The sequence below is a fragment of the Aplidium turbinatum genome, chromosome 17, assembly GCF_918807975.1.
Source record: "Aplidium turbinatum chromosome 17, kaAplTurb1.1, whole genome shotgun sequence".
Classification (NCBI taxonomy): domain Eukaryota; kingdom Metazoa; phylum Chordata; class Ascidiacea; order Aplousobranchia; family Polyclinidae; genus Aplidium; species Aplidium turbinatum.
The window spans coordinates 11,422,928-11,428,022 of record NC_137488.1 but is presented as its reverse complement, the minus strand read 5'-3'; positions in this window follow the sequence as shown (position 1 = coordinate 11,428,022).

The window sequence follows — 5,095 nt, the reverse complement described above, 5'->3', positions numbered from 1 at the left end:
CGTAGAGATTAAATCATATAATACATGTTTTGGTACACTTGTTAATGTAATCATTGCTAACACCACCAGACCAATTTTGGTATATGAAGTGAAGGGTGAATTGGTTTTGAATTTTCTGCTTACAAATGGCCATGGCTGAGCAATTTATTTGTTCATTAACTCTATTGCGACAATGGACATGTGCATACCTCTTTGGATTTTTGCTCTGACAACCAAGGTCGTACCGGTACCCATGTCCCATACATTCAAGATAAAACAATCAAAAATGTATATAAATAGTGACTGAAACATTTTTGCTTAGAAGGTCGTATTACCTTGAACGTATGGGCACATCCTTGGTTGTCATGGCTAGGATCCTGGGACGTATACACACACCCGTGGTCGCAAAAGAGTTAAAAATAAAAAAAGCAAATATCACAAGTTGTGTTGCAACTTGATTAAGACTCATATGAATAGTTTTTAAATAACTAGTAAATTGAGAAACTTGGTCTGCACTACTAGCATCACCAAATGTGAAACTCTCAAATGCTAGACAGAAAAGACAAAATTGTGTTTTCATTCACTTTCAATAAAATAGTGTGTTAAAAACATAACATACCGTACTGTAGCCTATATAAACAGCTGCATCATGCCTCACCAATCGATAAATGAGAAGTTGACAATTAGGGCTGTGTTAGGGCTAGGGGCTCACTCATTTTTATCTCTTCAACGTTTTTTAACTGTTTTAAACAAACTGCTACATAAGCTCGATAAATCAATAGTTTAATACATGCAAGGCATACAATTATATACTATATACTTTCCAAACCCCTGGCTGGGGCCCCGGTATAGCCTTTTTAGTTTGTGCAACATTTTTTGGCGTGAAATTTTACATGTAGGCTTAAAACCTAATATGTAATTTTTTTTCTATTTGCCAAATTTTCTTGCTTGCTCAACCAAATTTTATTCACTTAACCAGCGATTTTAGGTTGCATGGTTTCAAACTGGACTAAAAGTTTTTTAATGTCTCACAAAAAACAAACAGAATGATGTAATATTATGAAGTAAACATTGTTCACTCAAACAGCTTAGTTAATTAACAATTAACTCTTAATCTATAACAATTATATAACTCTTAATCATGAAAACAGTGAAAACAATTAGATAGGCCTATTATGCTTAGTGATCAAAACATTGGAATGCTGACACTGTTTAGTGTTTACCATTAATATATGTTCCAAATGATGCTTTTTTATCTAAATTTGATCTCCACATCGTAGCTTATTGATAGCAGGTGGGTACTTTTTCATAGGTGAGAAGGGGTGAAAGCATCATTTTGAACATGAATGTTTGCACTTGTTTGATGACGTCAATGACCAGGGCAGCCAATTGTATTTGTAATACAAAGGTTGAAATGACAAAGCCGCGCCGCTTGCCGCGCCGCTTGCCGCGTAAACTTTCAAGAAATTATTAAACTTTCAACTTTTCAAGAAAATCAGTTATGAAACTTTAAATTTAAATTGGAAACACGGATCAGTTTTTTATCCTTCGGAAACCCTAATCTGGAAACAGTGCTTCCACTATGAAGGATTTTATCCCGAAATCGGGATTTTTCAACCTTTCGAAGGATAGAAAAAGGAAATGAAATTGGAAGGATTTTTTAAGGATTTTCAACAATTCTACAAGGATACTTTGTCTTAAAAAGGGAATTGTTGTTTAAAGAAAATTTTATTAACATTCCCTTTTAAAAGTTCTAAAAACGACTGGAATAACGATGATCAGCTGTTTTCCGTCGTCACTCGCCATCCGGAACCAGTGGCGTAGCCAGGAAAAATTTTTGGGGGGGGCTAAATTCTTGATGAATTGAAGAGAACGACAAAGTGCTTGGTTTGAGCCATCGCCACCTGATGTGCAGTGGCGCATCCTGATGGGTTGAGCAAGGGAAGCAATAAATCTGATGGGGGGGTAGAGCGTGCCGAAGGCACGCGTATTCTAGAGGGGTCCAGGGGCATGCTCCCCCGGAAAATTTTTGCAAAATTACACTCAAATAATAGATTATAACGCTTTCTGGAAACACTTTTAAGGTAATATTTGTATGAAATTGTTCCAGACAATGGTTCACCTATTCAAACGTCATATAAAAACCGTTCAAGTCTACTGAATATTACGTCATGGAAGTTGCTAGAAAATGTGCCAAAATTGCACCATCGTTCATAGACTTGTGTCAAACCTGTTTGGACTTGTTTGGGCCTGTTTAAACAGGAAATATTACATCAGCTTTAAACACCTGTTGGAATGACTTCATAATTGTCTTTCATTTATTGCGTCACAGTTACTTTCTACGTGAATTTGAGATATTGATATCTATTCTGGTCATTCGTAAAATGATTGTTTGAAAGTTGGCCGCACATTTAACTGTTGGCTTAGTGCTTGCTAGCTGGACAAAAGTTCCGTCTTTTATCCAAGTAATCTGTTCTGTAGTGACAGTTTTCAGTGGTGTAAGGCGTTGCACCCCCCTCGTTTTCGATAGCCTCGGGCTAATTTTACAGAAATACACTGTTTGAAAAGAAGTTCAAGTGTGTGTTTCTTCGGTCATTATATACAGACGAACGGATTTGGGAATCTTATGTTACAATTTTCCCACGAAGAGATTATGGTTTACCGCTGTGACCATAAAAAATAAAAGACGATTCTCTGTCTAGTGTTTGGCACAGAAGCACTTAGAAGCAAAAAATAAAAGACGAAGTTGTTGGTTGGTAGGCTACAAAAGCAAAGAAATAATAAAAGAAGATCTTGTTGGTTGGTAGTCTACAGAAGCAAAGAAAAAGTAAAGACATTTCTTCTCAGTTTGGTACAGAAGAAAAATAACTTTGACATTCATTGGCAAGAAAGAAGATTAAAGGCAATCCATCTGTGCTTGTAGATTCAAGTGGAAGAATCCAAGCAAGTTTTGTGGACTTTAGGACTTCATACTCGTACAGCTACGGTATCGTGCATAAAATTTTTAACTCTGCAATTTTAGCAGAACTTCGTGATAGGGTAGATCCCGAATTTAACTCGTTAAAAAATAACTTCGAACAAAAAGAAAGTGAGTTGTCAGATAGGTTGGATGCTGACATACATCCTGAGGATAGCGCCTCAAATGTAAGCACTAGGATGTCTGAGAGCTCGTCACGGATAGTTGCACAAATTAACCTACAGTTAAGACGAGAGGAGCTCCAGATCCAAGCTGAGGCCAAAGCAAGAGCTGCTGAGTCCATCGCAAGAGCTGAGGCCATACGAGCTGAGGCTGCCGCGAGAGCTGAGGCCGAAGCAAGAGCTGCTGAGGCCATCGCGAGAGCTGAGGCCGAAGCGAGAGCTGCTGAGGCCGCCGCAAGAGCCGAAGCTAGAGCTGCTGAGTACGCACTCAAAGACGCTCAGTTGAGGGCCGAACAACGTAAAGAGGTAGTTTTAGCTGAATATCGTTCTGAGTTGGGCTCCCGGCGTAGCTCTAGGAAGGGCTCTTCTAGGCATTCCAGAAGTGAACATCAATCGCAGTTTAATTTACCTAACCTTTTCCAGACGCCTGTTCAATCTGTAAGTGGACCTGTACAATCCACATGTTTTCCAGCTGTTTCAGGAGGTCTCAGGGCCGCGGCTAAGGGTCTTCCGAAGGCTGTAGAGCCAAGGTCTGCAAATTACAACCGAACTCCTCCCCCAGAGCGTACAGGTCACGGGGCCGCCATTAGCAGTAATGCTTTGCCCCCTTCAAAGTTTTCTGAGCCGCTAGTTGCTGATCGCCCAGCTACACGTAATTTGGGTGGTTGTGAGAGGCGTATCGTGTCTCCTGATTTTAACGTGTTTGAGGATCGTGATCGGGCTGTGCATGTGACTGAGCCCACTCAGCCCCTTAAGGGATATAGCTTGTCTTCTCCCGCTAAATCGAGTTCTCAACAGCAGGATTGCTTTTTTGAATACCAAAATAGTAGGACGTTCTTCGATAAGGCGGCCTTGATTGGTTACGATGGTAATAATATGCCATTTGTCTTCTTTAAAAATCGTGTTACGGCCTTGATGGCAGCTTCGCCCTTTAAGGGAACTCGTTTGACTTTGTTGCAAGCAGCTTGTGTTAGAACAGCTGCACAAACGATTGCTAATTTGGTTTCCGACACTCCTGGCTTGTCAGAGGAAGACAGGATAGAAATGTCGTTAGCTCGCTTGTCCCAACGTTTTGGAGTTCGTGGAGGTCTTTTCGCAGAACCAGAAATTAGAAAGTATCGCTATGGTAGCAAATTGACTTCTATCTCTTCCAGTGATTTGAAAGAGTTTAAAGATGAATTGTCGCAGTGTTTGCTTTACGCGAAAGCTTATGGTCAGCGTGATAAATTAGAAGGACGTTTTGTTTTGGATTTGGCTAAGCGACTTCCGTTTGACGCTAAGCAGCGTTATCTTGACTTTTTAGGTGATCAGTATGGTAGCACTGAGGAACCTACTTTTCAGAGCTTGTTTGATTTTGTAGTACGGGAGGAAACGCGCAAGTCGACTGATTTTAGCATTATGCTAATGGGCGATTCTGGTGAGTCGCAGCATTTTAAAAAGTTTGGCAAAGGAAAATTGCCTTCATGTCCGGTTAGGCAGACGTCTGTAAAACCCCATGATAATGTCATGTCAGGAAGTTCGCAGTACTCGACTGCTGTTGGCGCACCGCGCGGTGGTGAGGCTAGACGAAAAGACCTGCCGGCATGTATTTGTTGTTCGTCACGTGGTCAAGTTGAATATCATTTTTTGTCTAATTGTAAAGAATTTTTGCGCTTGACACCTAAAGATCGGAGAGATGTCATTGTGAAAGCTGGCAAATGCTTGAATTGTTTGCGCCAGCATATGGTTAGGGACTGTAATCATGCAAACAACTGTCGTAAGTGTGGACCTACCAACGATAGGAAACACTATTTTCTTCTGCATGATTTTTATGTGACGTCACGTGATTCTCTGGATTTGGTCGGTAAAGATGATGCTGGTGCCAGAGTTCCTGTCCGTAATGTTAAGATTGGAAATGTTAAAGCAGCCTTTAACCGCGTTACTGCTGCTCGTGTTTTGAATCCAATGACTGGCAAATCGAAGTTGGTGTATTGTCAGC